The 12,386-nt window shown below is 44.0% G+C and overlaps 1 long non-coding RNA gene across 1 annotated transcript in view; it reads left to right on the plus strand.

The window, feature by feature from the left end:
- Positions 1-11,395: 11,395 nt before the first annotated feature.
- LOC120503128 overlaps positions 11,396-12,386 on the plus strand; it is a 62,643-nt gene continuing 61,652 nt past the window's right edge. Inside the window, exon 1 of the long non-coding RNA XR_005627664.1 lies at positions 11,396-11,498. This is a non-coding gene — a long non-coding RNA (uncharacterized LOC120503128). The remainder of the gene's footprint in view (positions 11,499-12,386) is intronic.

The raw sequence follows: 12,386 nt of genomic DNA on the forward strand, positions 1-12,386 counted from the left end.
GGCTGGGGGAAGAGTGGGACTCACGACTTGATGTGGAGGACCCTGGAACTAAAACTCTAAAAAAACCCCAGCCAGTCTTGAGTGAGTCTTCATTTTGCACATGAAAAATGCTCTTCAGAACCACAGGCACTTGTAAATGAATATCGTGTCCATCTCCTCCACCCTCCATTAGTCATCGCATAACCAAGCCATACGCACTTAGTCCTTTTCATCTTTCTTCTTGTCAAGCCCTTTAGCCTGTCCCCCTCACCTACTCATCCCACCAATCATTTTAATTAATCTCTGGATTTCTTTGAAACTAATAGTTTGTGGAATGGGGGAAAATGACTAGGTTACAGAGACAAGATTGTGAATGATGGAGGTGGGGCAAAGTTAGGAGGCTTTGCAAGACCTGTTGGGTTACCTCTGGGGCAGGACAGCAGTGCTGTAAACACACAGAAAGGCTGCAGAAGTGAGGGAGGAACCACTAAAAACATCTTCCATTTTCCTAGGAATGCTGCCTGAGCAATTCAAACCCTGGATGTTGATGTGCAGCAACATCTGAATGAAAGATGTGATATGATTGTCTCTAAAGTAGATGGGATGACCTCTTCACTCAGTAGTTATACCAAATTTCTCACTATTGTGCTATAGAGGATTTCAGTGCTCACTGCAAGTGCTCAGAAATATATTTTCAAATAAGTAATGAACTTTATAATTTTTTATTCAAACACCTGTGTGTATTTTTTAATTTTTGATCAAAACCCTGAGCAAGTAGCAGTTAATCACGTTGTCTAGAGATGAGTCTGAAAGGAGCCCTGGGGCCTTGCTTCCCGTGATTTTAGAATCCTTCAATGGCTGGGGTTGGAAGGGAACTTAAAGATCATCTTGTCCCAACCCCCTTGCCCTGGGCAGGGACACCTTCCTCTAGAAGGATGTTTGGGATGTTATAAATCTAAATGTCACACCAGTAATGTCTCTGCACTCATTATTTCTATACCACAGCTTAGCTGGTGCTCCGGGAAATAGAGAGTTGGGCAGAGTTCCCATCCCGTGGAGCTTGCAGTCGGAAAAATCCTCTACACACCAAGAAGGCTGGCAGAGTAGCAGTTGATCCACAGTGGGAGCCCAGAGGGGGAAGGTAAGCAGGAGAGGAGGCACTGGAGGACGGGTGGCATATGGCAAGCAGACGGCTCTGCTTGGCATTGGGAGCTGGCAGCAGGAAAAATGTACCATACAAATAGAAGCATATTGATGCTGAGTGCTGGGGAGGCAGGTGAATGCCTTTGAAAAGATATTTACTGTGTTCAGGGGGAAAGATCCTGCTGGAAGTGTGCATATGTTCCCCTATTACTGAGGTGAGGTTTCACTGCAGAGAACTGAAGCTAGCTTTGTGGTCTTTGAGTATTTCAATAAACAGACAGTAGTGTCAACAAAATGGATTTATTTGTAGTTGCCAGTTGTGACTGAAAGCCTCAGAATACCTGGATTTAACCATTCAGATCCCTGGGTAAAATAGATCCGTTTTGATTAGGGTCTCAGGACAGATTCAGACTGCTTAAATTTTTAATTAATAAACTATCTGGCATCCTGCCAAAGTTGACACCTTGCTCTGCCTTAGCAGCTGTTGGCACAGCAGGCTCCTGGCAGCCTGGGATAAAGCAGTACCTGCAACAGGAGAAGGGGAGGAAGCGAGCCTGCATGAGACCAGAACTGCCCAGTGAAAAGCAGCCCAGAGCTCAGGGATTTCCAGGGAGCACTCAGAGCTTTCCTGCTCTGTGCCATGGGCTCAGGCTTGGGCACAGACAGTGAGTTCCTGTCCTGAATGTCAGCAGTGGCTGCTGGGTGACAGATGTAAGGACACCTGTCTGAATTCGGGTAATGGCTCTGACAGGAGGAGCAACAAACAGAGAAAGCATTCAACAGTGAAAGTAGGTCCTGCAGGTTGCTCCTTCCCAGGGATTAGTGTGGTGGAGCCTGTGGGGAAGTTTACAGAGGGCCTGCTCACGTAACTCAAATGGAAACATTCACTGTGGATGACAGTCATTTGTGTTGGAGTCATGGTGTGGGAGCAGTTAGGGTTGCCAAAGAGCCAAGGAAGGCAACGTAGGCAGGAAAGGGCACGGCCGGGGAAGGATGGTGCCTGGAAGCACAAGCAGAGTTCAAGGTTTCTGTTTTGGAGAAGGTGCTGCTGAACTGCTTCTCTTCCTCTGTCCCACCTGATCAATAAACAACAACCTGATCCCTGATCCCTGCTGAGCTATCACAGAGTGACGCAGCTGCTCCTCCCTGTCTGGGCAGCCCTGTCCCCTCACGGCTGGGAATGGCCCGGCCTCACCCACAGCAGACACTCAGGGCTTCCTCAGGAGAAGAACCAGGATGCTCAACCTCTCAAAATTGCTGTTCTGTGGTAAAAATTGTATGCAGCTGCCAACACTACAGCATCCCTATATATTCCCTTGTTTCAGAAGGAAGAGGAGATGGGAAATTTAACCCAGAATCACAAGGGTCACTACCTGAGGTCTTGTGTTTTTACAGTGGGCTCAGGACCACTGTTCCCATGTGGACTAGAACAAGTCCATGAGCAGCTGGCAGTGCCTTTGGCACATGGGTTGCTCAGCTCACAGGACTGTTTACAGTCTGTTGAGAACATATGAAACATATAAAAAGCCATAATATTTGAATGTGTTCAAAAAAAGTTCATAAAATCAAGGAGAATTTTTTCAGAATAAAAGGACAATGCTAAAGCAAAGGCCTAAAGGCTGTGATGGCTGCGAATTGAAATTCAGATTGGTTTAAATTTTACCTTTTTTTTTTTTTTAATAGGAAACAACTAGTAAGCCATTTCAGAAATGCTGTGTGGTATTTGGAGAGCTGGGTACCAGCTGCAGCACAGATTTCCAGAGGTTTCAGCTGACTGAGGAGAGGGCTGTGGGCTCAGGTAAGTCCTGTGAGGGGGGTGAAGCACATGTGTTGTAAGAGTTAATGAGTTAATGGTACAACGTAGCCTTGCTCTACATAAGCACGTTTTGTGCTGATGTTTCCCAGTTCCTGCAGCAGTGTAGGAAAAGGTGTGTGGCTGGCAGAGCTGCAAGCCCGGACAAGGCACTTCTGGGTGTGGATGCTCCCAGCCCATTGCCAGGTGCTTCAAATAGGCATTTATGTCAGAGATCTGAGGTCAGTTCAATGATAGCCAATTTCAGCCCTGGATTATTACACAAATATTAATAAGAACAGGGGTATATTTCACATTTATGTTATTGGTCAGCAGAGTTTTCATCTAACCCTTAAGCAGTACTGGTGTGGAATATATTTCCCTTCAAGACAACTAAGAAAACTTTAAAAGTTTGGCAAAAAAATAATTTATTCACCTCTTTAATATAACCTTGTGAGTTTAATGAAAAGTAATCTTATTTTCTGTGTACCCAACGAGGAAAAACAGGAGAAGGGAGTCAACTCAAATGGGAATTGTACACTTCCCTGCTTTTGCCTCCCTACTGAATGACCCTTAATCACCTTTAGCATCTTTCTAGCTTGATTTCCCTCCTTGTAAAATGGGCATAATGAGACTGAAGTCTTAGTAAAGCAGGCAGATCTGAGGGGAATAAATGCTGGACAGGTGGTATGAACTATTTTTATGTTTTAAAATGTGGTAAGGAATAGGTACGGGGAAACAATGGATTTTCATCTGGAAGAAGATCTAGTGTTAACTTGTTGGTATAAAATATTCTTTACTGCCCCCATTTGCTTTTAGGATATCAATCAATGGCATTTTTATTGGTCCATGAGCCTTGTAATGCATTTTGAATCTGACCCAGGACTGTGTGGAGCATACACTGGCACTTAGATTTATGCCAGTTTAACTCTCTGGTCACTCTTTGACCTTTTTGACCAAATATCTTCCTGTTGCTAAGGGCTTGCTTTTTGTGGGGGTTGTTTTGTTTTCTCTACATTCCGAGTCTCTGCTTCGAGGGGCTCTGACAGTGATTTGGAGTTGTTCATGCAGGAAGAATGAGAGCATGGGAGCTTCTCTGAGGCACAGCAGCAGCACCTCTCCACCTCCCCACTGGTCGTTTCCTAAAGAATCAGCCCCGTTTCTCAGTCCTTTGGGAAGATGACCACGTGAAACACGGGAATTCTGTTTTATACCCCCCTGAGGGAAGAGGACGGATGGGTGCTACAGACGCAGCAGCGGGGAGCCGAAGCTTAGGGCACCTTTGGTCACTCCCGCCCGCTAAATCTGCCCCCGAGCTTCCCTGCCTGTTTCTACACCTGTGTCACGTTGCAGCCCGCTCTGCACGGAGCAATGCTTTTTAAGGAAAGCCGAGGAGCCGGTGGGAAGGAGCAGCGCCGGGAGTGAGGCGGCGCTGCCCACACCGAGCCCGTCCTGCCTTTTCCGGCTCCCACGCCGTCCCTCCCTCCCTGCCTGCCTGCCACAGCCCCAGGGAAACGCGTCCCGCTCTCTCCAGCCCGGCAAAATCCTGCATGGCTGGCCACAGAGGAGTGTGCTTCTTTTCAGGGTGTCACCACATATCCCGGATTAGAGTCCTCGTGGAACCAGCCACTGCTCTCTGTGAAAGCCAGGAGCTTCCCTAGTTTGTCCCAGCATCTCCTGGCTAACAGGGAATTGTGCTGCAGCTGGAAACTCGATCAAGCGTGTCTCAAAGCACTGCTTTCATCCTCACTTGATGCTCAGTACACCTTTACTCTGGCTTCCTAAGACTTGTCAACATCGCAGCCCGTCTCGAGAGCGGTGTTGTGTAAATAAAAGCTGTGCATTGCAGGGTGTCACGCAGTTGATGGGAAGGCCGGAGCGGGGAGGGCGTGGGAGCAGCATGCCAGCGCTAACGTTCTGTTTTGTGCGCAGGATTGCAACAGGATTGCAACAGCCCGGCCTGTCTGAGCTGCTGCACGTCCCGACAGAGCGGCTCTGCTCCCGAATTTGATAGGGGTGCTGATAGAACAATGCACCTTTCTGGGAAATGGTAATGCACAGCAGGGCTTCGGGTTGAGGAGATTCTGAATGAAACATAGCTGCTTTCTTCTCAGAGCGCTGGTAATTTTCAGGTGGCCCAAACAAAAATATATATATGGCAGTGTTCGCTCAAAGTGTAAAGTTTTGGGGTAAGGAGGGAGAATGTTGAAAATCCCATGAACTTCAATAGCTGTATTTCCGTCTTTGTGGTAGCTCTGACTCCTTCACTTGCTTCTCACAGATCAGTAATCAGGGGACAATTGACAGGAATAACCCCCCAGGTAAAAATATACAGCTGCCTCTGAAACGAACAGCATTTCATATGCAAAACTGTGTGATAAAGGGCGTGCTCAGGGTGCTTTTTCAGGCCCCTTAGGAAGTTTTACAGAGCAAAGTACCTTTTAGCAAGTCCTTTGCTGTTAGTTTCAAAATCCTCTCTTGCTTTTCTCTAGAATGATTTTCCCACAAAAGTTGACAGAAACCATAAGAATAGTCTCAGCAGAGCTTACTGCTCCCCTACCCCTTTCTTTCCCTCGCTCCTCTCCCAAACACTGGGAGCTCTCAAAAAATATTTTAGTATCCTGGAGATTAAAAACAATTTGTATTTGTCTTGTAATAGCTCTGACTTTCACCGCCTTGTCCTCCCCTTTATTGGGAATACACGTGTGAGCACTCCCTCTAATGTTGCTCATACGCCTGCTGTCAGGTTCAATAGGCAGTTTCTTAGCAGGGCACCTTCCCACGTGAAGGAAATGTTTTCAGTTCTTGTCCCAGCTTCCTCCATGGGCAGCGTCCTGACGTGGAACAACAGAAATGAGTATCAGTGATACCCGTAAATCTTAGCTGATAAATGGAAATTAACTCTAGAACCTCATGTATCTACTGTCAGTTTAGACGGGGGGCAGCTGTTTACTGGACATTTTATAGCTATTCCATTTATGTGAGTTTTATGTGGTGCCTGTTATAAATTGAGCCATTTTGTTAATAGTGGATCAGGAAAATTTTTGAACTATAGGACACCAATGCACTTCTTAGGTAAAACTGAAAAGAATGTAGTAATCCATTGAAGGATTTTCTATGTAAATAGGGATGTTGCTAAAGAGAATCAAGATAAAACGTAAATGTAAATTGCTCCTAAGACAAAGAAATATTGGCAAGCTGCCACGTGGAAATTGGAAATTTAAATTTAACTAGTTTTATGCCAGTAAATCATACTGGCAGAGTCTCAGGTCTAGTCAAGTGAATGGCAAACCCACAGGTAACTTGCAGGACCAAGGATTTCCCCTTCGTGAATGGGTGTAGAGAAGTAAAATTTCCCAGAGCAGAAAAACACTTTGTAGAAGCGGCCGGATTTTCAGCTTTGAAGTAGAAGAGATACTTTCATTTTCAGTATCTCCATTAGAGCTTCTTTTTGCAAGACCAGGAGTGTGAACTCTTGTGTCTGAGCCAAAATTCCAACCTAAGCAGAATGTACTCATCTAAATTTCCCTTTTGGTTTCATTTGGCCAAGGTATTCCTCGGTGTAGAGTTGCTGTGTACTGTTACAGCAGTTGCTGTGTTGGGAGCTTGGGAAGGCGCCCGCCTGGAAGAGGTTACATAAAACCTAAACCATAATAAGCTCAGAGAAACCCCTGAGTGTGATGATTAAAAAGAGAAAACGATTAGGGAAAACACATCAAAGAGGCTCAGTGAGAGTCCTAAGAGGAAAAATACTGATTATATTTGTTTTGCTTTTGTCTTACATGAGGTAAAAGGCGTGTGGTGTGTCCTGGGTCGCCACCCTAAGGGGTGTGTACTTAAAGACAACAGAAGCAGACTCCAAGGCTTCCATGGGGTTTATTTTGGTTGCAGGGCTGGGGAGATAAGATATAATTGTACCATATACATAGTGGTGCTATCAATCTGATGGATTACCCTTCCCATACACCCTGAGCACCTTGCCTACCCTCTGCTGCTAATCTCTGTCTACCAGGAGAGCTTGCTTTCTGACCTTTCAAGAAACTTTCAACTGTGATTTTTAAAACAATCACAGAAATGTTTTCTTTCTCCAAACGTGCAGTTCCTCTCTCTGGTGAAAACACTCAGAGGCATCAGATGGGTAACATTGATTGCTAAAGCTGGTTTGCCAGTTCAGTTCAATAAATTGTGAATCTTAGAGGCTATAAATTGTTTAAATTCCACTCTGGGTCTGGGAATAAGAGTAGACATTTATTGATAGTCCTGTTGTTCACGCTCCACTGGATTCTGTTATTTTAGAATAATGTTAGATTCACTTTTTAAAGTTTTTTTAGACTTGGTCTGACCTGGGAACCAGGTTAGAAAAGATTTGAAGTAATAAAATATGCAAAATGTGGTTTTAGGGCTCTCCTTTAATGTGGAAAGAGGAAGAAAAGTTTTAGTCAGTTATAGCAAATCCAGTAAGGGAACTGTTTACTTAACTCTCCCAGTTATTTATTTTAATTTAACTTCTCAGAACTTTTCGGCTGGGTTTAGTTAATGTGGGCTCACATATTAAAGAATGGGTTTTACTGATATGTGTTTTTCAGTTGTAACACTGACTTCAGTAGTTCCAGCCATTTTCTTTTGGACATTCTGATACAGTAGATCCCAAAAACAAAAGGAAAATAACCGAAAAGGGTTTTGGAAAAAGGGAAATAAAAATATAATCCTTATAGACTTAGAATTAGGCAGGAAGATAGCATTTGAGTTTGTTTTCCCATTAATATAGCTAGCATATATAAATTTCTGAGGCAATAGTGCATATTCTTTTCCTATATCAACCAAAATAATGGTAAAAAATGCAAGGAATAGGAACACACTGTGTTGGTGCCAGTTGGGTGATGCACAGACATTGCTGGTTATGCATATTTGACTTTGGCCTTGGTAGAGCCTTCCTAAATTTGGGTCCAAGCTGCTGGACAAATTGTCTTGTACTTTATGCCTTTGCACATAAAAAATGGGGCTTCTTGGAACAAAACATTCCAGGTGAAAGATCCTTGCATTGTCCTTATATCCTCCTGCCATCTTGGTTTGCTGACACCCTGGAAAATCCACCTGTTCTCCTGGCTCCTTTGGGACTCTGCAGAGACAGAAGGAGAGAAAGGTATTGGAGCAACTCTTTCCCCCACACCTCACTGGCCCAGAGAACTTTTCTCTGTCTGGGATGCCCTGTCCTGGTCCATTGGCTACACTGACTTTTTGTTCAGCCCAGGAGTCCACCCTTTTTTCCCTTCTTGAAAGAACTAATACAAAATCACTCTGTTTGTATTACCAGTGGATCTGTATTCATTTAGTTTTGATCTGGTCCTCAAAAACATCAGAGCTGTTTGCAAAGCTAATAGCAGCATAATGACAAAACAGCAGTGCCAAATGTCTTTGGTCTTGCCCTTTTTCTTCTTCTTAATATCAAAGCTAAAAACATGGTCTTGATTTATATGCAGAATTACTGATGTTAAAGCTATATAATAATACATCTAAAGCCTAGCACTGTTTATAAATACACCAAACATGTAACTTAATAGTTATTTGTGCTGAATCTTTTATTTTCCTGCATACTCTGTCCTACCTTTGTTACTGAGGGCACTAATGCTGCATTAATGTAAGCAGAAACAGCTGCATTTATCTTCATTTTATTCTCCCAAGTCACAGCAACGTGCTGGAACGAGAGCCATTGTCTGGAGCAAACCTTCTGAAAGTCTTTTAAGGGCATCCATCTGGGCAGACTTTGTGGTTATAGAAGGGCTGATGCTGTAAGTATTCATCCCACTAATGGTCTCATTGATTTTTATTTACGCTCTTTGTAGGTTGCCCAGAGTCTCAGTCTGAGTAAGAACTGCAGAAGATGTGCTGAATTCAAGAACTGCAGGCATTTATTCAACTAAACCCAGGTTTCTGTATCTGTTTTTAGGGTGCTTGATCAAAGTGGGGCCTCCAGAACAGCCTGTGCTCTCTGCAGAGAAGTGCAGTTGGTGAGCAGTGTTAAAAAACAGGTGCATGAGTTTGAAAATGTTGATCCAAATCACATTATTATAAGTAGTAGGGAAATGTCATGACTTACTGAGATTAAACAAAGACCTGCTTAGAATCTTGTGACTTCAGCTCATAAATGGATTTCATCACTCATTACAGCTGCATAAACAAATGCATGTGGTACATATGCATGTTTTGTTTTGGGAAGTTGTTGTTTTTAAAGTCCCCTCAGAATTCTTTTTTTAATTGCTCCTAATGAGCCATTGCTCCCTGGTTCTGGAGCGGTGCCTGGTGTACCTGAGCAGCACAGTCCACTCATTGCTTTTAAAAGGGAATAAAGTTTCCCAGCCTCTCTCCCCTTCTGGCAGCTGAACTGCTTTGGCAAGCAGGTTATTTTAAAGGAGAAATTTACAATATGAAACCTGGTGTCAAAACTTTTATTCCTTTTATGAAAGTAGCCTTGCCCTGGTGATCCTTTGGAGCTATAGAAATGTAATCCCAGCCCAGTCAACAACTGGAGAAAGTCCTACAAAAGTCTGAGCTCAGACTAAGTTTGTCACATATTTAATGTATTTAATTTGGGTAATTTTTCCTGTTGTCCGTGACCTCGTTTCTGCTGATGGGCCTCTCACAAGGAATCCTAGAAATGGATGCCTTGTGATTACCCAGGGGGAATTAGTACTTCCCCCATGTTTTCTTGACAGAATGTTGCAAGTGGGATGTGGCAAGAGGAATCCAGGTTTTGGTCTTCCTGCTGTGGTTGTTACCTGAAGGTACAAGTGGTGCAGTACTTTGGGATGCAGACCAGACACTTCTCTGTGGATTTAAAACGTTGTAGAGATCAAAACTGTCAAGCTCCTCTCATCTCTTTAAGTTTGAAGTAGCTGCTTTCAGCTAAACCCACACTTTTCAGTATCTTCAGGCAGGCAGTTATCAAAGTTTAACCTCAAAAATCTTAAGATGGCAAAATATGTTGGTAATTCTTTGAATTTCAATGTGCCATTTCTTAATCACAACTGAGAAGCTGGATTAATCCTGGGTGGGTAGTGTCTCATTATAACTTTGCACTGCAAATTACTTTAACCATATCTAAAGGGAAATTTCTTTTTTTTTTTTTTATTTCCCCAAAGGAAAAATACTCAAGGATACTCCATTTTTGTGGCCATTCTTCTGATAAAGATTCAAAAATCAAATTTTAAAATGGGTATTGCTGAGGGAAAGGGGATACTTTTTTTTTCTATTTTAATCACAGCCTCTTCTTTTTACTTATAAAAATTGGAGTCAGGGAAGTGAAAAGAGCAAAAATATGGGAGAGTTCATGGTCAGGGTTGTTTATATGTACGTCCTATATAGATGGATTTGTCCTGAAGTGCTTTAGTTTGTTTCACTCCCTGGAAAAACAAAACAGGTAATAACAAGAAATCTCACTTAAATGGAATGAAACAAAAACCTTTTGGCTTTTCTGTCAATCGGCCTTAATTTTTAGGCAGCTGGGGAGGAGTCTTAATTGTGTGTGTTCCTAAAGATTGCTTAAACCAATTGCTGAGTGTCTGAGGCTTTGGGTGTCAAAGCCCTTGGAGAATCCAGTTGCTCCTCACCTCTGGAAACCCTCCCTCTTACGTAGGTAGCTAAAAAGATGTCTGACATTAGAGACTTGCGCTCCAAAATGTTGCTGTGAATGCCTTAAAATGTCACATTAATATCAAGAACGGTTCACCCACAAACCATCTGGCTTTGCAGATCTCACAACGATCTTTCAATTAGTTAATTAAGCTTCCCTGTTTCCTAATAAGGCCTATTTGAAATGAGCTCTGAGGCTGGGGACAGCAGGGCCGTGGGTCTGCACCGTGCAGGTATGGCAGTGGCCAAGGGTCTCCCCGGGCAGCAGGAGACCCCGGGAAGCCCTGCTGGGCCTTACCTGGATGTGCTGCCTGGGGAAATACCTGGCTTTGTCCTTATAAGGCCAGGGAACTGCTGCGGGAGCCCTGATCCTGCCCCAGCTCTTCCCAGCCCGCTCAGCCACAGTCCTAAAAAGGCAGTTCCTTGCTCCTGCTTCCCACAGCTGAGCTCCCCAGGGAGGACAGCACTGCCGAGCCAGGCATTGCGCTCACAGCGAGCCGTGCTTATGGACTGTGCTGGTGCTTCCCAAGGCAGATGTTGTGTTTAGGGGCACTGCTGGGCTTCTCCTTCCTCTTGTTGAGTGATTAATGAAAATATAACAGAGAGCGGTGTCCGACGCGCCGGCGTGCTCCGGGAACGGGGTAGATCCCTGTAGGATCCGCGCAGGGAAGGAGACGCACGGTGGGAAGCAGCTCAGAGTCAGAGTCTTGAAAGCATATTAGGTTATGGTTCTATAATAGAAAGTGCTCAGCAGCAATATGAGCTCCAAGCAACCCGTGTCCTTTTTCCTCCCTCCCCTGGCTGCCAGTCCTGCTCTTTGCTTGTGCTTGCTCAGTCCTTTGTGGGGCCATGCTGGGCTCTTGGTTTCATTCGTGCTGAAAGCCAGGAAAGGGTTTTCTGCTCAGATTCACAGAGTGGCATCACAAAACACTGTGCTCGTGTAACTGAGCGAGTGGTGAGTAGGAAAGAGGGGGGAAAAGTTATTAATGCCCCATGCTCTTCCTAATGTGAAACATTTAGGTGCTGTGCTCTCCTTCTGAATAAAAACTCTTCAGATGCTGGGTATTTTATGAGACAGTTTTAGAGGTTTAATTGAAATTTTCTGAAGGATCTGATTATTGGCTTATTTATTTCACATGTGACAAGCTTAGTTAGGGTCTGATAGATTTTTAAAGACAAGTTCTTTACTGGAGCTGGATTTTGGAAAGGCTTGAATATGCTAATTCAGAAGGGGTATTGTACAATGTTTTTTTCTTTTATTAAATCAACAAATCATCCTGCCTTAATTTGAAATAACAAAGAGGAGTGTTTTTTGAAATTTAAGATCTGTGAAATTCTGGCACTGAGCAGTTACATGCTCGTTTCAGATAGGAACTTAAAATAATTTATTTTCGAGGGGGCTGTTTGGGAGGAGTCCCTGGATAGTTTGTGCTCTGTGGAGTGTGGGAGACATTGGGATGCAGCTCCAGCTCTGAACATGTTGTACTCGGGTGCAGCAGTTTGTCTGCTCAGAGCCACATGCTTCCTTCCTTTATCAGGCTGCTCCTGGCAATCCTGCTCAACCTTTGGACTTTATGGCCTCTCTCAGGATGTAGCATTGGTTCCCTAATATCTCTTCTCTTGTCTTTTGCCAAGTTCCCAGCAGGCAATGAGGCCACGACAAGCAGGGTCACAGGTGTTGAAGGAAGTCAGCAGCACAAACAATTATTATAAAACTGGATTCTGCAGTTGCAGGGATGAAATGCTGCTCTTTATGAATCTGGAACACCATCCCCATCTGTTTTTCTGAGTTTATAACAAGTTTTCTAGCTCCTTTTGTACCACTGCTAGGTGTGTGCTGTGG

This window comes from Passer montanus, unplaced genomic scaffold (assembly GCF_014805655.1).
Source record: "Passer montanus isolate IOZ18808 unplaced genomic scaffold, ASM1480565v1 scaffold25, whole genome shotgun sequence".
NCBI lineage: Eukaryota > Metazoa > Chordata > Aves > Passeriformes > Passeridae > Passer > Passer montanus.